Source organism: Capsicum annuum, chromosome 3 (assembly GCF_002878395.1).
Source record: "Capsicum annuum cultivar UCD-10X-F1 chromosome 3, UCD10Xv1.1, whole genome shotgun sequence".
In the NCBI taxonomy this organism is placed as follows: domain Eukaryota; kingdom Viridiplantae; phylum Streptophyta; class Magnoliopsida; order Solanales; family Solanaceae; genus Capsicum; species Capsicum annuum.
Genome location: NC_061113.1, coordinates 206,590,801 through 206,611,854, shown reverse-complemented (window position 1 = coordinate 206,611,854; position 21,054 = coordinate 206,590,801). Strand labels below are relative to the sequence as shown.

The 21,054-nt window shown below is 31.8% G+C and overlaps 2 pseudogenes; both read right to left on the bottom strand.

The window, feature by feature from the left end:
* Positions 1-200: 200 nt before the first annotated feature.
* On the bottom strand, positions 201-5,583 carry LOC107865124 (annotated as a pseudogene).
* Positions 5,584-18,843: 13,260 nt separating this feature from the next.
* LOC107866190 lies at positions 18,844-20,629 on the bottom strand (annotated as a pseudogene).
* Between the last annotated feature and the right edge of the window lie 425 nt (positions 20,630-21,054).

Here is a 21,054-nt window from a genome sequence, read left to right as displayed (position 1 = left end):
ACTTCATGATTGCTTGTTTACCTAAATGCATCATGCATGATTACTAATTTTGTCTAACTGTTTCAGAAAAATGATTGACGGCTTGTTATATATGTGAAGACCGACGAGTGTAAATATTCTTGACAACAGCTATTTTTAACATAATATGCTTATGGTATAAAATTCGATGGCTTGAAATTCAGATATTGTCTACATTATTACTAAATCACTACACTTCTATATTCGTACAATCCAAATACTGAGTACGTAACTAATACTAAATATCCTAAATCCTTATCTAGATAGAATAACTCCGTATATAAAGGCATGTAAGCATCAACTTCCACATAGTCTCCTACTTCCTGAAGTTTAAGTGGGTGTTTGGATTCACTTATTTTTAGTTCCTTTTAGCTTTTAATCATTTTTTCAGTTTTTGGTGGTTGACAAAGTAAATAAATGCTTTTAAGTACTTATTTTTAAGTCAAAATAAGTGCTTATAATCCAAAAGTCAAAAGTAGGATAGTACCAACTTATGACTTTTGGTTTTTGACTTATAAACTACTTATCAAAAGCCAATCCAAACGGGTCTTTAGAAAATAAAGATGATTTTTGAATCTTGTGATCTTAAATTAAAGTTGTGTTAAATGTATCAAAATGTTTTTAATCTTGTAGTCCTAAACATGTCATGCGAAAAGTTGAAATTAAAGTATTGCCAAAAATGTAAGGAATCATTCTTTTTTAAACGAACTAAAAAAAATAGAAAATTCTTTTTGAAATGGAGAGAGTATTTCTAAACATTGAGGTGGAGGCAGCATTCGTCCTTACGCCATATTCGCAATTAATCCCGGCATGTAGAAGAGTGCTTCCTCATCCATAAAGAACCTACCGGCCTCTGGTGATTCCTCATTCATAAAGAACACATTTTTTGGTGTTCCAGGAGTACTACTATCAGATTTTCCTAAAAAATCCGTTCGCCTTTGATGGTCGAAAGGCTTCGACGGTCACTGTTGGTGTAATATACCACAAATTATAATAATTACAGTTGAAAATATAAAATGAACAAAATAAAGAAAATAAAATAATATTCTTCTTGGGTGAGACGTGGATATCTCGCTCTCTTTAAGGAGATTCAAGTCCACTGCGACATAATCTACACCGACCCAATAGTGTATCGCGTGACTTGTCCCCTTCAAAATACAACAACCCATCAATGATGTACAACTCAAGCAACTCCGAATTAGTTGAAGAGTCCAAAGCTCCATCATAAGAACACCTTCATTCAACATATATTTACTCTTTTTGTATAGTAAATATAGTTAAAGATTTAGAATATTTCTTTGTCTCAACTTTTTATTTCACCAATATAATTACACTCTTTTGTAGGGTGAATTAGTTGTAAACTTAGAATATTTTTTTGGTCTCAACTCTCTCTTTCACTACTACACACTATAATCTTTTTTATAATCATCATATTTTCTTGTTACATTCAATAACATGTAAGACCACCTCTATTTGTAGGTGAGGTATTCATCCTTGTATTGAATAAGAAGAATAAAAAGGAGTGGTAAAGAGGAAAGATCAATTGTTTCTAGGTTACAAGAGTTACAAGAAACTAATGACACTAATAGCTATGAGAGTAACAACAAAATAATGAGAGAAATTACAAATTACTAAAGACCACATTCTACCACCATTAACAATTGGAGTAATATAGGTAGATAAATAGTCTTGTTGTTGCATCTGTTACATGCAACTAATGACCATGGAGTTACATCAACTAATGATCATATAAGTTACAAGACACAAGGTGGTACATTATGAATAAAAAAAGTGTTAGAAGTTACGTGAGTTATCAAAATATAATGACTCCACTTTTTCCGCTTTATTTTTATAAATTATCATGCAAATTAAATTTTTTGTTATAAATGTACCATATATAGTGAATGTCTACTTTACCATATATAGTGAATACCTACTTTATCATATATTGTGTATGTTTATTTATGAAAAAGTTACAAACCCCAGGTTAGTTTTCTCCTATAAATAAAAGGATTTTCCTTCATTGTAATTCATCCCTCAATAATCCCTCAAGAGAAATAAAGAAGTCTCTCTCTTTCCTCTCTATTCTTCTTCTTCTTCTTCTTTATTTTATATTTCTTAACACTTTATCAGTACGAGACTCTGCCAAATAAGGTGAGATTATAAATCTAAAGGTAATTTCAAAATTAGCGATTTCTTATATTATTTGTCTTTTTCTACTAATGATATAATTATTGTTGGATTTGAGAAAAAATAATTGGTTCAGAACCACTTATGTTTTCAATTTTTTCATGTAGAACAATATTGTTAAAAAATATGATGATGAATTTGAGTCTCATCTCATTAAGAGGGTAAGACATTGGGTTAAAAGTTCTAATGCATCATGATGATAAGATGTTAGGTTCAATTCCCACTGAGTTATGCCTAAGACGCCTTTATATGAATAAGACGTTGAGTTTGAATCTTAATGCACCATATTGTTGATATTATAATGGCTAAGACAAAATTATGTATTTTTGATGAAAAGTCATGAAAATTGTCCATTGACAACTTGCTCCATTCTTGAAGTGAATGTGGTAGCAATGCATAATATGTCTGAAAGAAGACAAGTGATGATATTTTCACACACTTATGGTGATTACAATTAAATATATGTTGGAGAAAAGTTCTCTACATTATATGTATGCCTCAGTTTTCTCCTGAAGTAGCCATATTTTAAATGAGGCTAAAAGCTATCATAATTTGATAGACTTAAGGCACAATTATATTTCATTCTTAAAGAATGAGAAATTTATTAATATAAACGTGCACTTGATTGTGAAGGTATCATAACTTACCTCCGAATGAGATAGAATAACTGAGAAGAGTTATTTTAAAATCTCCTTCTGAAGTAGTAAATTCAAAAATTTATTTATGTAATAGTAAATCTGAAATTTATTAAAACAAAAAGGCACATGTCATGGTAAACTTGGAATTTACTAGTATCAAAGTTCATAAATTGACATGAACGATTGCTATATTTTGAAAATGTGCATATTGAGTATTAGACATATGTTGAAGAAATAGAAGATTTCAAGAATTGTTTATTTGCTTGTTCTCGTGATAAGTTGGTTGGACCAACTAATGTTGGGATTGGATCTCTTAAAATCTAAAAAGTATGAAAGGTAAATATGGGCCTATTCACCCATCATGTGATCTGTTAAGATGTATCGATATAAGATGATCACTTGTACATTTATTGTCAACCTGCAGTTTGACATTCATAAAGGTGTTTGCTCAATGAAATTGAGTTAAAATCATACTTTTTAGATTGTGTAATTAAGATAATTCATCTTGATGATGATGGTTTAACATCAAATGAATTCAATAAATAGTTAAGCCATTGAGAACAAAAGCTTCATGTGTTGGTTTAAAATATTACATACAAAAGTACTTGTATGCATCAAACCAATAAATTATGATTAATTTTTCCTCAAAGTTGGTTCTAAGTTAGGAATCACACGTTGTCCATCTAATAGTTTTGATGTGTGGTATATGATTAATAAATATGCCATGATGCACAAAGATGGATTCCTCAAGGAATATGGAGGATGTATGTTAGTTTTTCTAACATAAGGGGGACATTATAAGCAACTATGAAATATGTTAGGAATTATCATCAAATCCTTATTCAAAAGATAATTCAAGTCAAATGCCGAAAGTATTTCATATTTAAGATGCAAGTGCTTCTATTTTTTGTCCCTAAAAGACAAAGTATATGCATGCATGAAACGTGATAGACCAATCGGTTATGAATGAAATAGTTTTTGAAAAGGATAAGGAGCAAATAATCATAATAAGAAGACAATGTGCTCTTGAAGAGCCTACGACATAACACTTCATGAAACCTTATGAGAGGTTTAGGTACCTGAAAATAATGAAGTGATGAGATCTCAAACTATTATGTCACACTGTAAACTGATACAAAATTATATATCATCGATGATATTTTTGATACAACATTGGCATAATATTGTAAAAGATTGTGAGGATCTAAATTCTATGTTTATATAAGCATGCTGACGTAGAATCATTTATCAAGTGACACGAAAGGATGCATCTTGGTAAGCATAAAACTTATTTGATTTGCAGTCCAGACACTTGAAGATGTCGCACATGATATGTTGAATATTGTCACTTGACAAAATTTATATGAAACTTTTTAAGGATTCAAAATGCTTTAAGCATAAAAAAGTTTCTAGAAAACTTATTTATAATCCTTATATTGTATAAGCTTATAGCTTGAAAATTATTAAAACTCTTGGAGATTTTTCAAAAATAATAGATTGTTTGCTGACATGAGAAATATACCGAATTAAATTGGTTATGAAGTACCTCATCTTAGTGCAATTGGTGCACTCGTGCATCTTGCAAATACTACAAGGCCTGATATAGCCTTTTCGATTAATTTGTTAGCAAGATAAGTTCTACTTCTAATGAGACATTAAAATGGGATAAAAGACATGATCTTATTTTATTCTAAAGATTATAGTCTCGATCTTATTGGTTATGCTGATGTTGGGTACTTATTTGACCCGTATAAAGCTTGATCTCAAATAAGTTATATGTTCACATGTGAGGATACTGCCATATCTTGGAGATATACAAAGCAGTCTATCTAGCCACTTTATTGAACCATGCTGAGATAATAGCTATTCATGAAGAAAGCCGAGAATGAGTATGGTTGAGATCCATGATACATCTCATTCGAGAAAAAGGTGGTGTGAAATATGATAATTTACCACAATTTTGTATGGAGATAATGCAACATGCATAGCACAACTTAAGGGAGGATTAATGAAAGGAGATAGAATAAATCACGTTTCGCCAAAGCTTTTCTATACACATGAGCTCCAAAAGAATGGTGATATTAACGTGCAACAGATTCGTTCAAGTGACAATGTGGATGATTTATTCACCAAGTCTTTTCCAATTACAACTTCCAAGAAAATGTTGCACAAGATCGAAATTCAAACATTCAAGGATGTTCTCATTAGGGGGAGTTAATATACGATGTACTCTTTTTTTCACACGAGGTTTTATCCCACTGGGTTTTCCTTGTAAGATTTTTAATGAGGCAATATTTATACGTATTATCTATCAATTAAACATTCAAGAGGGAGTGTTATAAATGTACCATATATAGTGAATATCTACTTTACCATATATAGTGAATACCTACTTTACCATATATTGTGTATGTTTATTTATGGAAAAGTTACAAACCCCAAGGTTAGTTTTTTCCTATAAATAAAGGAGTTTTCCTTCATTATAATTCATCCCTCAATAATCCCTCAAGAGAAATAAAGAAGTCTCTCTTTTCTCTCTCTATTCTTCTTCTTCTTTGTTTTATATTTCATAACAATTTTGATAGTTTTAAATGCATAATAACACTGCCGTCTTTTGAATATCCTTGGTGTTGGAGGAATCAGGGATGGGTAACCTCCAACTAGATTTAATGAAATTCAAGCAAACAGAATGACCACTTAATGCTAAAGCCAGCACGTCATGAGTTATAGCTGTCATTTCTCTGACTTTGCAAACCCATTTGCCTGAATTCCCCTACCTCACTCCTTTGTACACTGTATAATGGATATCGAGTTTCCCGAAACTTCTTCCTCTCCGCATGCTTTTTCGGGTTATTTGAAGCTAAAATAACATCCTCATCAGCAAAAATAGCTCTATCATGGGAGTAATTGCTATAATCAGAAAATGATGAAGATTTAGTAAGTGGGATGAGAGTGTAAAAGGTAGTATTGGATGTTTTTCAGTTAGAGATTTTTACTTTTTGGGTAGTGTACTAAAAGTTTTTTTTATTTCTCACTAATCTGAATCACGCATTGTAGGGCCCATTCTGGGGGTGGCGCTCCAACATAATTTTTTTCATACCAACCCAAGACTTGCTGATTGAGGATGGAGTAGTCTCATCACTACACCACAACTTATGTTGGTAAGTTGGATTTCTAGATATAGATATCATATAATAAGTAAAGTAATTGAAGCTAAAATTGTTGGAGTATCACACAGAGTTGGAGGGTGAAAAGAAAATGAATTGAAGTTTCAAAATGTGTATCACACGGAGTTGGAGGGTGATAAGGAGACATGAAATTACATGGTATCTATAATCTATATCTATATCTATAATTTATAATCTATGTATAATCTATATCTATAATCTATAATATATATCGATAATATATTAAAAGTGTGAAGGCCTTAAAAATGTTGTTTGAACTTTTTTTCCTTCATTAAAAGTCCTTGCTTTAGACAAAATCATCCTTTTTACCATTTTCCTAATATTTAAGAGTTTAAAATTAATTAAATATATTTATGGTAAAACCTTTTCTTATTATGAGTCATCAAAACTTCAATATTTTTTCTTGATTTAAGAGTTAAAAATTAATTAAATATATTTATGGTAAAACCTTTCCTTATTAGAGGTTATCAAAATTAATGACAACTGATTTTTTTTCATTAATTTAAGAATTTTAAATCAATTAAATTTAATTTTAAAAATATTTAAAAAATTTAGAAATAAATATAAAATTATTATAATAAGAGAATTTAAAAAGTACCAAAATTTTAAAATTTTAAATATGTAATAAGAATGCAATCAATGATTTTGTAAAGATTTGACTTTAAAAATAAGAAAATATTTTAAATATAAAAAATATATAATCGTAACACAAATATGATTCAAATTGATGCGTCTCTCTTAGTCTGAGACAACAAGGGAAATAAGTACTATATGACAAATGCTAAAGTAATAATCCATCAGCCATTTGAAACTTCTGGTGGCATAACATATATGTGTGTATATTTATATGTACATTATTATAGTAAAGTGTGAAAGATTTTTGAAAAGTGATTTAAACTTTTACACTATATTAAAAATATCCGCAACAAAAAAAATTATTTAATTTAAATAATCAAACGTTACACGTGCGAGGCACATGGCGATTAAACCAGTAGCTCCAATAGTGGTTGACTTTGGAATTTTGACCCCAATAAGAAAATTCTTTAAAGACAAACATTTCTTCTCTCTTTTAAGTATAATACAAGTACAATTTTACCCCTCTATATCTCAAATATTTTTAAACTTTCCATACTCATTTGCTTTTCAAATTCTATTTTTATTTTTATTTTTTTCACTTTTTTCCTTTAATTTTATTTTCATATTTTAATTCATTTGTTTCAACCCTTATTTTTTTCTTTTTTCTCAAACATTATATATTTCTTTATTTTTTTTAATTCATTTGTCTTAACCTTTATTTTTCTTTTATTTTGATTTTTATCATTTCTCTTTTTTTCCTCATTTTTTCTTAAATATTATTTTTATTTTTTTTCTAATTTTGTTTTTCTTAATTTTTTTAATTCTTCGCTTTTTTCTTAATCTTTATTTTTTTCTTGTCTTTTTTTTTCTCAATCTTTTTTTTTTTTATTTCTCTATTTTTCTTTTTTCAACTTCTATTATATTTTGCTAATAAATAAAAAATTGGATAATCCACAAAGGAATCTTTTTTCTTGACATCAAAATAAATTTAAGGGCATGAATTGTTGTTAGAAAGTTCTTTGGGATAAGTTTTGCTTCTAAGGCAAAAACATAGAATAACTCATAAATCAAGACACAATGTGGTAGTGTCAAGTCTTGCTTGTAGAGCATAACTTGTGTTTGAAAATCCTTGACTTAAGTCTTACTTCTAAGTCAAGAGTTATAGAACATCTCATAAATCAAAAAATAATGTGATAGTGTCAATACTTGTCCATTGACGTAACTTGTTCTTTTGGAAGGTTCTTGAGCTAAGTTTTGTCTTAGAGGCAAGACTAATAGAACATCACATAAATTAAGACATAATATGATAGTATCAACTCTTATCCATGGAGTGTAACTTTTCAGCTAAGTCTTGCCTCTAAGGCAAGAGTTATAGAATATATCATAAATTAAGACACGATGTGGTAGTGTCAACTCTTGCCCATGGGGAGTAACTTGTTGTTTGAAAGTCCTTGGACTAATTCGACCCTCTAAGGAAAGATTTATAGAATAGCTCACAAATCAAGACATAATGTGGTAGTGTCAACTCTTACCCGTGGGGCATAACTTGTTATTTAAAGGTCATTGATTTATAAAATATTTCATAAATTAAGACACAATGTGGTAGTGTCAAATCTTGTTCGTGAAGCGTAACTTATTGTTTAAAGGTCCTTGGCCTATGTCTTGCCTCTAAAACAAAAGTTATATAACATATCATAAATCAAAACATAATGTGATAACGTCAACTCTTACCCATGAGGCGTAACTTGTTATTTGAAAGTCCTTGGGTTAAGTCTTACCTCTAAGGCAAGAGTTATAGAATATCTCATAAATCAAAACACAAAGTGGTAATGTCAACTCTTGCCCATGAGGCACAACTTGTTACTTGAAAGTCCTTGGTCTAAGTCTTGACTCTAAGGGAAGAGTTATAAAATATTTCATAAATCAATACACAATTTGGTGATGTCAACTCTTGCCCATAGGGCATAACTTATTGTTTGATGGTTCTTAGGCCGAGTCTTACCTCTACGACAAGAGTAATGCGGTAGTATTAACTCTTTCCCAATATACGTAACTTATTTGAAAAATCTTGGGATAATTCATGCCTCTAAGACAAGAGTTGTAGAACATCTCATAAATAAAGACATAACGTGGTAGTGTCAACTCTTTCCCATGGGGCATAATTTGTAATTCAAATATCCTTGCGCTAACCTTGCCTATGGGGCATAATTTGTAATTCAAGTATCCTTGCGCTAAGTCTTGCCTCTAAGGCAATAGTTGTAGAACATCTCATAAATGAAAATATAATGTGGTAGAGTCAACTCTTGCCCGTGGGGCTTAATTTATTGTTTGAAAGTCCTTGATCTAAGTTTTGCCTCTAAGGTAAGAGTTATAGAACATTTCATAAATCAAAACACAATATGGTAGTGTCAACTCTTGCCCGTGGGGCATAATTTGTAATTCGAACATCCTTGCGCTAAGTCTTGCCTCTAAGGCAATAGTTGTAGAACATCTCATAAATGAAAATCTAACGTGGTAGGGTCAACTCTTTTTCGTGGGACATAATTTCTTATTTGAAAGTCCTTGCCTCTAAGGTAAGAGTTATACAATATTTTATAAATCAAAACACAATGTGGTAGTGTTAACTCTTTCCATGAAACATAACTTGTTGTTTTAAAGTTGTAAGTCTTGACTCTACAATGTAGTAGTGTCAACTCTTGCCCATGTAACATAGCTTGTGTTTGAAAGTCATAAGTCTTGCCTTTATAATGTGATAGTGTCAACTCTTACTCATGAGATGTAACTTGATTGGAAGAAATCGAAGAAAAGAACAAAAATAATAAAAATTGCGAAAAAAAAAGAAAATGAAGAAAAATATTAAAAAGATAAAAATTAAAAAAAATGTAAAAGTTGAGAGAGAACAAAAAAAAATCAAGGTTGATAAAAAAATAAAATAAATAAAGACCGAGAAAAATTTAAAAAGAAAAAAAAAAGAAGAAGAAATAAAAATCAAAGAATTTTTTTTTCTTTTATTAAAGTAAACGTTGAGAGGAGTAAATGAAAAAAAAGTAAGGGCTGAGAAAAACTAAAAAGAACAAAAAAAGGAAAAAAAAAATCAAAGTAAAATAAAAACAAAAAAAAAAAGTTGAGAGGAAAAAAGGAAAAAAGTAACGGTTGAGAAAAATAAAAAGTAAAAAGAGAAAATAAAAAATAAAAATCAAAGTATAATCAAAAAGGAAAAAAAAAGTTGAAATATGAATAAGTATGAAGTTATTATCCATTATGAGGATCATTTACGTAATTTACTCCATTGGTCAGGGGCAATTTTTTCTGAAAATTATTATTTAATCGTTGAAAGATATTTTTATGAAGCTTTTTTATTTGGGATCAAAACTTGAAAGCCACCTTATTTTGGGGCTATTCCTATAGTTTCCTCATAAGGAGACGGGTTGAAATTTCAAAATGTGTAAAAAGTAAGCCAGTTGTTTTGTAAGACAACCGAATGGCTTTCAAGTCTAAAATGTGTTCAACCCCTGTGGCCTTTCTACTGATGTGGCATTTTAAAATTTTTTTCCTCTTTCTCCCTTCATTCCCTTTTGGAATATTACTGCTAGTATATCTTATCTACAGTGCCTGGACTAGTTAGGCTACTTGTACTCCCCGTGTCCTTTTATTTATTCAATATTCTTCAAAAGAGATTTTCACTTTTACTTATCACTTTTAACATATCAAAAAAATATAATTATTTTTCCTTAGGATTAATTACTTATTGTCTAAATCATTATCAAAGATCTAATATTAAACATCAATTAATAGGGGTAGTGTAGTAAAATGGACATGTCAATAATTATTTTCTTAATGAGAGTGTCAAGTCCAAATGTTACAAGTACAAGTAAACAGAGGAAGTAATAAATAAATCTTTATCAAATGATACAAGCCAAATCGACGCAAACCTTTCTGGCCTATATTCCAAGTACAAAACCAATGAATCCAAGCATTATCATCTTAAGACCATAAGGACGTGTTTGGGGGACCTTTATTCATCTCCAAATAGAATAATACCACATATGGATGATAGTTTGGAGTTTGGGATAAACTTGGAAGAGCTGCCTAGTCATGGTGTCCCTCAAAATAATCGTTACAAAGGCTAGCTTGGACACATATTGTGCTTAGGCTTAACAACTTAGTGTGATGAGTCTTCCCACTTCTGACGAATCTTCAAGCCTAACCGTCAAGTCGACATGCACGGATAGTAACTACTAGGCAACCCACTCCTTAATGGGTCACTTTTGGGCCCATTTGTAATAGCTCAGCCTTAGACTTTAAATAATTAAGTCTAGGTTTTTATTAGTGAGATTTTTATGACATTTGGCATTGTAAGACTATTAAGAGAGCATCAAAGCTTGGAAAAGCTTTTATTGATTTATCACTTATAAACAGTGGTTGCATGAGCATTGCAATTATTTTTCAATTATAGTAAGAGTTAGATTCTTGTTGGTAATCAATACGGGGCGTCTTTGAGTTTGAAACACCCATTGGTTGCCTTTTTTCTTTATCTACATGTGTCTATCTATCTATCTTTTAATTTTTTGCATTTTCAATTCTATCGTTTCTTCTAGTTTTCATGTTTATTTCTTTTCTCATATTTTTGTTAGTATCATTTGGTATAGAGCCGAGCTTAGAATCGTTCTAATGATTCTAATCCTAGGTTTATTGTCATGAAATAAAAAAAAATGTTCAAAAAGTTTTTTAGGGTTTCCAAAATATCATTGTTTGATTTTTGTGTTTGAACATTAGATTTGTATTCCCTAGTATTTTAGAGTCTTAGATCTTAAGTTTTGAGTTATTTCGATTTGATTTGAGGATTCTACCATTATTGATTTAGAGCTTGCAAAAAATGGAAATAAATGGGTTTTCACATCTGAAAAAATTGGAGTGAAATTAAGGATTGAAAAGCATTGGGTTTTTTTTCTCCACATCAAAAGGAGCTCAGATGTTGAATTTGGAGTGATTTCGAGTTAAAACAAGAGAGTTGGATTTTTGAAATCTTTATATTTATTCTTGGTGAAGAAGAAGCAAGAAAGTACAACTTGATCCAAACCCTTGATGGAAGTTTGAAAAAGAAGTGTTTTTGGTCCCATAAAGGGTGAATACTAGGTGAAGTGTTCCAAGAAGTCAAGAAATCTTAAGTATCAACATACTTTTTGAGTTCCCAAATTGAGTAGCCGCTAAAGCCAACTAACGGCTCACTGTGATGACCCATCAAAAAAGTGACAACCCATCACTTAAATCATCATCCTGAGGTAAAAACAACATTTTCACTGGAGTAGATGACGACTCACCGTGACAATCTATAAGGCACTTAATGGACCATCAGTTTTATCCGTCAACAAGTGTTCTAGTTGGGTATATTCTTCCTGGACTTGACGCAAAGGGTGATGACCTGTCACCTCATTGACGACCTGTCACCTCAATGACGACCTGTCACCTTGGAGACGAGGTTAGGAACTAAAAAAAAAGAGTTCACAAATTTTAAAAATTCATTTTCTCATATTGATGCCATGGATTTTTTGGGTCATTTAGAGCATGTTTCAAGTAATCACCTAAATTGACCTTGAAATTTCAAATTTTATCCAGTTTTTGTGTTTCTGTTCTTAATTTCTATACCTAGTGTACATTTAGTACTTGTTTGGTACTTTTGAATACTAGTTTTTGTGTCCATTTTTCTTCCTATCTAATTTTTTTTATGCTTTTCTTGTTTTAGCTTTGTAGTTAATTCTTGATTCAAGTCTGTTAGCTTGTAATTGAGTTGCCCATCTTTCTTGAAACACGAATTCACACCGTCTAAGAATAGTAATCTACACCTTGTGTACCACCAAAGCATAAACAATCTTCAACTTTGGCCGATTCAATTGTGAGACAATCAAAGGTGTATAAACACGAGTGATTGTGAGTTTTTATTTTTGCTAATGCTTATATTATTGTTGTTGTCTTTTCTGAGTGTCTTTAATTTCTAGGTACAATTGCTTTTGAGAAATAAACTCAAAATCCCTTGAGAAGTGATACATTAAAGTCTATATGGGAGAACATTGGGGTCATAAATCATACATTAGGAGTAATTACTACTCAATTATTACTGCATAGACTAAAGAGGAATATATGTTCCTTGATCACTATGGAGAGAGAAGTACTAATGTCGTATCTTGCAAACTTATTGATCTAATGAAGCTTCCTACACAAAGGCACCCCAATCCTTACAAGATCCAATGATACCATGAGAATGGATCAATAGAGGTGACCAGACAAGCGGGCATTAACTTTAGCATGGGAAAGTATCAAGATAAAGTACGATGTGATGTAATGCCCTTGAGAGAATGTCATATATTGCTTGGTATTCCATGAAAAGATGATAATTCGGTACAATATCGATAGAAGTCCAATAAACACACACTTGCATTTGGAGGATGGAAGAACATTCTTGAGTCATTGAGTCATTGATACCTGAGCAAGTGACATGAAAATGTTCTAGGAAGTATTAAAGAAGGAAAAAATTGAAAAGATAGAAAGGGAATCATCCCTTGTGCAAGGAAATAAATACTTAGCTCAAAGAAAAGAGTTGACTAAGAGTAACGAGTCAAGAGAGTGTTTAAACGAAATGGACAAGGAAAACTTAATTGTGGGACTTGTCAACTTCTATCCTTGTTACTCACTAACCATGATACTTTCATTTTACCTAGTAGCACCCCTATTTTTATGCGGGTTCACGAATAAATATTTCTGAAGGAGAATCTAAGGAGAGTTACTCACGACCATATGCTTGAAGACATAAAGGATCGAAGTTTTTATCTAAGAATTCCAACTCCGGAAAGAGTGATAAGGAGATGACTTAAGGGACAAGAATTAACAAACTCCCATATAATGAGAACTTCCCAAATGATTCAAACTATATTGCCTCAAGACTATTTGCAATGAATTAAGAAAGACAACTTCAAGCATTATAAGAAGTATTTGCAAAGAGGAAAATATTACATCTTACGTAGTTACCTTTCCATGGAGCGCACATGTTGGAGATCAATAAGGAATTGAATACTTGATCATTTACCAAAAAAAGATATTTGAAGAATTGATCTCTTGAAATCATGAATTGGAAATACTAAATAAGGCCCTTAATTCATTAAGGGTAGAATAGTAATAACTAGTAGTTCCTTTTCCCAGACTAATATAAATAGTAGTTTTTTTTATTTTACATTTAATTTATGTTGTTTGTTGATTAACTTCTCTTTGAGAGTTTGTGAGAGATTGGTCAAGCTTTTGTTGAACCTTATTTAGAAATGGAGGTCGCAAGGTGAATTCAATTCCCTTGAGGTTTCTTAGTCTAGGTACGTTCCTTGGATTAATCAACAGAGGCCTTAGATTTTAATATAATCTTTGGTTGTTTTTGATTTCTTTGTTTGAGTCTAGTCTTTTCTTTTTCTTTTTTTTCTTTTTAATTTTGTGTTTCTCTTTGTTTCCATATCTATATTGCATCACCAAAGTAGAAAACATGCTCTCATGTTGAAAACCAAGGTGAAGACCATACTTCTTATAAGCTACAAGGTAACAATACTAATTCTTGCACTTCCTTAAAATGGAAAGTTCATGATGGGGTTAGTAACCAAGTAAGTGTAAATGATGGCTTGTCTAATATTGAGCATAATAAGTCTTCCCTTTATGATACTCTTGATAACACTTTGTTGCATGATGGCCATATTTTTGTTGTGAGTTTTCAAATACTAGTTGATCCTATAGTTATTCAAATTGACTCTTTTAGTAAGATTGATTTGTGTCCATCTAGCGTTGTCACTTATAGCTTGAATGAGATTCCATTTCCATGTGATAAGTGTATTCATACTCTAGTTGACCTTAGTGAAAATCAAGTTGCGTCTATGTTGGTATGTGAATTGCCTACTACTAGTGAAGGTGTACACATTGATCAACTTGTGTGGACCGTTAATTTTCAACGTGAGAAATTGTATAACGTTCTTAATAAATCTCAACTTAGTTATGATGAAGATGACGTTGATCTTGTAGACAGTTATACAGGATTCTTACTTAGATATGATAATTCCTTAAATATTGAATCCATTTCTTATTTTTATCCAGAGAAGCTTGAGATGGAATGTGGTCTTGAGGATAACCCCATATTTGGTGATGACATACTTAAGGGAACTTGTATTGATTAACTTACTTATGAATGTAATCCACTACTTGAGCATGTTTGTGGTGTGCTTGATGAGCCTTAAGTTAGTGATGATGTTTATAGAGATAATCATATGAATAGATTCTTTGAGCATATCATGTGATGATGATCCTATTATTAGTTTTGCTTATAAATATTATGTGAATGAAAATATTATGAAAAATGACTGTATTTTTTTGAGAGTGAAATTGTTTGCTTTAACTCCCAACATTTTTTTGTTGATCCTCTCTCAAAGAAAAATATCTTGCTTAATAATGGTGAGATCACTTCTTGTTTAACACCTTGTGATGTGCATTTTGATGTGCTTAAAGAGAAGGATGATAAGCTTAAAATTCACTTGTTATTCTATTTCTTGAAATCCATTAAGAATATAGGATTGATTAAAGATAGTGCTAACTATCCAATTTTTGATAATGATCTTTTACTTTTGAAAAAGGATGATCATTTGGGTAAATATAGCTGTGATTTGTTTGAATTTGAGAAACTCAACTAGTGATCGTTCTTATGTTGATGCCTTTGATTGTAACCCTTTGTATGACACCCTACCTTTATTTGATGAAGTTGAGAATAACTTAGTTGATTTTTGTGGAGACTATGATCTCCTTGATGTTATTGGTGGATTGCGTCAAATTGGGGATATTACTCTTGTAAAAGAAGGTGGTATTTTTTTTTAGAAATTACTTCTTCTTCTTTCTGTGCTTCCTTTATTGAGGATACTCATGGTGATAATTTTGAATCTAATAGTGGGTATATATATAAGGACACCTTAGTGGAAGTTAATTTATGGGACATCTTTCTCTACTCTCTTTTTGCCTATGATAGCGCTTATGATTGTGTAGAGAGTATGTCTTTTTATAATAATGGCATCCTTAGGGAAAATGGATATGGCATTGACCAATGTTCATGGATATTTCTTCCAACAATTTGGTGCTTGGTCAAAACAACAAGTGAAATTTTACTAAGGTTGCTGGAACACTTCTCTACTATGAAAAATCCTTCTTAAGGATTCATATTCCACTTGATAGACCCAAGTTATGTATGGGATTTCCAACTTAGAAGAATGCTCATTTAAGAAGGGAAACAAAGAGAAGGTAAAAGAGCATTCTATTGGTGTGTGTGCACTATGCCAAAGTCTTTAACCTAATGGGTAGACAAATACTTCTTGAAGCTTGGTGTAGATCTCATGAGCCTAAAGGTAGAACTCTCTTTCTTAATGTACTTTATTATTTAGTTGACTTATTTTAGAAGTCTTACCAAGAGAGAAGTCTTAAGGAGAATTACTAATAGAGAAGATCTCTTGGAACATCAACTTGGTAAGAAGTCACTTCTAATATTCCTTTAAAGAAAGGTATTTATTCGTGGCTCATGCATATTCTTGAGATTTGTAAAGCCATAGAGGTCACATCTTTGTTTGATGTGCATAGTAGTAACACTTCATTTCATTCATATGGTAAGTGCTTGGTGTTATTACTTAATTTCAACGTGATCTTAAATAAAACATGTTTACTAATGTGTGTGGGGGATACCATTGTATTTGACTCCGGTTATGATTTAGGAGTACTTCCGTTCTTGAAGATAGCTAGTGTATTGCTTGAGTCTTAACTTGTGATAAATATTTATGACCTTGCACTTAGCTTTGGAAACTATAAAGAGTCTTTAACTTAAAGGGATCTTATGCTTGTTGAAATATTGAACCAATTTGGGTTTTCATGTGTGGTTGGTTAATTACCATAGTTTTTTTTATTTACCCTTTTGTCAAAGTCTCTTGAGTAGCCAAGTAGTTATTGCTTTGTGGGTTACAACCCTGATTGATCATTTTGATGCTTGGTTATATGCTAAATGTGTGCCTCCTTGGCTTGGTAATAAACTTGTTGTTGTTGACACTATCCCTCATGCCATGAGGATATTGTGGATGCTTGTTTTCCCTTTTGGTTTTGCAAGGGTTGGATTCGAGGCCGAATCCTTTTCAAGAAGGGGGATGATACAAACCAAATCGACATAAACATTTCTTGGCCTATATTTCAAGAACAACACCAAGGGATCCAAGTGTTAGGGTTTTTGACCTGATTTTCTTACTATATTTAAGTTTTATTTTTTCTTAGAAGGAAAATAAAAGTTACCATAATTACTTTTACTTTTTCTAAAAGAAAAAATATAATTCTTTTCCATATTTGGCTAACCTCTTTCTTGTAGGAAAGGTTTTCGACATCATAAATAGAAGACCCCCTTCTCATACCATAACACAATAGCATTCACAATGTAGTCTTTAAAGAGTCTTTGTTTAGGGGGAGATTTAGCCCAATAAGTTTTAGGATTTTCAATTTTATTTTTAATACGTAGGCCGTTTGGCCCAAACCATATCCAATAATATATTTTTAGTTTATTTTTTAATGTGTCGTCTGATTTATCGTCTTATGGTTTGCAAACTAAAAGCTTCCGCATGACGCCCTCTCGATTTCGAACCCAATAAGTGGTATCAAAGCTTACGGTTCAATGGTCTAATGGTGCGGTGAGACGAGATTAAACAGGTTCAAAGAGGTTTCAAAATCAAGTTGTAGCCAATTTAATGATAATGAAGATATATGTCCAAAAGCTACATGTGGAGATAATTGTCAATCATATTTTCAACAATCCTGCTGTCACATATTTGAAAATAAAGCTCACTTTTAACCCTGCAAAAGGGCTTCAATATTTTTAACCCGAAAAGGGCTGATATATTTTAATCCAAAGAGGTTTAATTTTTAAAGCATGTCAAACAACAGTGATATATGAAGAACTAAGATCATGCACAAGAAGAAAGAGGATCAAGAATATTTTGAAGAAAATCAAGCGAAAAGGGGGAGATTTGTTAGGGTTTTTGCCCTGATTTTCTTACTATATTTAAGTTTTACTTTTTCTTACAAGGAAAATAAAAATTACCATAATTACTTTTACTTTACCTGAAAGAAAAAATATAATTCTTTTTCATATTTGGCTAACATCTTTCTTGGAGGAAAGGTTTTGGATGTCTATAAATAGAAGACCACCTTCTCATGTCATAACACAATAGCATCCACAATGTAATCTTTGCTTAGGGGGAGATTTCTTCCAATAAGTTTTAGGATTTTCAATTTTATTTTTCATATGCCAAACCATATCCAATAATATATTTTTAGTTTAATTTTTCATGTGTCGTCTGATTTATCGTCTTATGGTTTGCAAACTAAAAGCTTCCGCATGACGCCCTCTCAATTTCGAACCCAACACCAAGCCATGATCATCTTAATAGTTAGGTGTTTGTTGGTAATCAACAAGGAAGGTCTTTAGGTTTGAAACACCCATTGATTGCCCTTTTCTTTATCTACACGTGTCTGTCTGTCTGTCTATCTATCTATCTATCTATCTATCTATCTATCTATCTATCTATCTTGTATCTTTTAATATTTGGCATTTTTAATTCTATCATTTCTTCTAGTTTTCATATTTATTTTTCTTCTCGTATTTTGGTTGGTATCATCAAAGGTCAACATCAATAATGACTTCTACTAATCTTCTTACTTCTTATTGAATCTACCTGTAAAATCTTATTTTTTTAGTTAATCAGTTTTATGTCTACTTGATCTTTCAAAGCATGTTAATGTTTATTACTGTAGATAATTATTGTATCAGTTTCAGTTAAGCTACTTACTTTTCTTCTTGTACATTCATTTATTTGATTGTTTTTTAGAGCTTATTTTCTAGAAACCTTGAAAAGAGAATACTTCTTTTGTCAATTTTCATTTTTAATTATTTTTGTCAGGGCAAACAAGATAATATATTAATAGTACTTAATATGCATAATTATAAAGAGGTGACAGAGTGATTCTACTAGTAGCTTTTGGGAAGGGGTTTTACCATAGGGACGAGTACTAGAGTAGCTATTACAATTAGTGAACTTATGAAGTGGCAGTTTTAGTCTAACAAAAAGATTTCCAATTTTATCTGCTTCCACTTTACGCAAAATAAGCAATAACAAAACTGTCCAGTGCACAAAGGAGTTAGCATTTTGCATCCTAGAGCCCTTCTTAGCTAACACATCTGCCACTTGATTCTCTTCCCTAAAGCTATGCTGGAAGGGGTTGGGGGTTCCCAACCTGATGGAGCAGTCCCCTAGATATGCTTCGCTAGTATTTTATAGATTGAGCATGAACACGTTAGTATTTTATTTTTTTATGATTATATTCTTGACAGCAACTATTTCTTAGTAATTTTATTCCATTGTCATATAGGTTCCACAAACATTCTTTGGGCTATTTTGTATATGATATGGGTACTCATTATGTCACTTATGAATTAAGTAATCTCTATATATGTCGAAAGAGACCGAAAAGCCATTGTGTTATCCATTTAAAATAGAAAACACCGAACATTTTGAGCGATGAAATAGTTGCTAATTGAATAACTTGGTCACTTGTTTCATTCAAACTCAAATATTGTCTAATTTAATTTTTACTACGCTACTGTGCTTGTACACATTCGTACAAACCAAATGCCGAGTACGAAACTAATAAAATTTCCATAAAGGTATGTAAGCACCAACTTCCACATAATCTCCGATTTCTAAAAACGAGGTGGAGGTAGCATTAGTCCTTCCGCTATATTCACAAGTAATACCGTCATGTAGAAGAGTGTTTCCTCATCCATAAAGAACCTACTCTCTGGCACTTCCTCATTCATAAAGAACACACTTTCTGCACATTTCGGGAGTTGTGGATTCTTCTGAAACTCTTGTACTTTAGGTGTTTTAGGAGTACTTCTTGATTCTCCTTAAACTCCTTCCTGACTTCAATGGTTGGAAGGCTTCGGCGGCCTCAACAACCGCCTTCTGAATATCCTTGGTGTTGGAATAATTAGGGACGGGCTAACCTCCAAGTAGAGTCAGCGAAATTTATGCAAGCAGAACGACCCCTTAATGATAAAGCCACCACGTCATGAGCTCTAGCTACCAGTTCTGCAGTGGGGAAAGTACCAAGCCAAATTCTTGATTTCTTATTGGGTTCTCTCACTTTGCAAACCCACTTACCAGAATTACTCTGCCTAACTCCCCTGTATGCTGGATGTCTAGTTTCACGAAACTTCTTGCTCTCCGCTGATCTTTTTGGATTATTTGAAGCTAAAATAACATCCTCATCAGAAAGAATAGCTCTATTAGGGGAACAATTGCTATGAGCAGACATTGATGATGATAATGACAATGATGATGATTCAGTAATTGGTCCGAGTAATAGCTTCGGAAGATATCCATTACTATTCTTGAACACTGATTTGATGAGAGTGTAAAAGGTTGTGTTTGATGTTTATTTAGTTTTACGTATTTGCTTATTTGGTACTCAATATATGAAAAGTTGGATTTCTATGTGTGGATATATGATAAGTGAAGTACTGAAGCGAAAAAGTTTGGGAGTTGGAGGGTGATAAGGAGGTAGCTGTTTAATAAGACATGCTATTTAATTGGTTTCAACTTTCTAGTTTTGAGTGTGTATAATTCGTGCTTTTCTGCTGATGTGGAGGTTTTGAGTTTTTTGACTTTTTTGCCTTTCTTCCTTCCTTCTTTCCTTCGTGGGATACTTTTATATCTTATCTACTTGGACTACTTAGGCTACTAGTGAATCAATCTGTGACACCAACGTGAATTGTGGTGCAGTGGATGAGGCTGCTATATCCTTAATTAGAGGTCGATGATTCGATCCTGAATATGAAGAAAACTCTATTAGGAGTACTGCCAGCTTAATGGGTTCTGCAACGTGCGATTTGGATTAGTCGGGCTTCAATGCAGCACCAGACACCGGATGAGAAAAAAAATGTGGACAAAAAAAAATCAATGTTTGACATTTCAAAAATAATTAATTCGTGTTGCATCTGTGTTATACCACAAATTTAATTAACTTGGTAGCTGTCAAGTCTATGGTCAACACGAATATTGACGTCATCAAATCTTCTTACTTCTTAGGCTACTTCAGAATCTCTTAAAGCTATTATTTCTAAGATTGAGAATATTACCATAACTTAGTGAATCCACTAGTTAAAATCTTCCTTTTATTAATTAATATCTTTTACTTACTATACCGAACAAATGAAAATAACTAAGAAAATTTAACGGAAAAGGCTCAAAAATACTCCTGAACTATTTGAAATAACTTAAAAATACCCCTCGTTAGATTTTTGGCTTAAAAATACCCTCCATTAAATATTTGACTCAAAAATACCC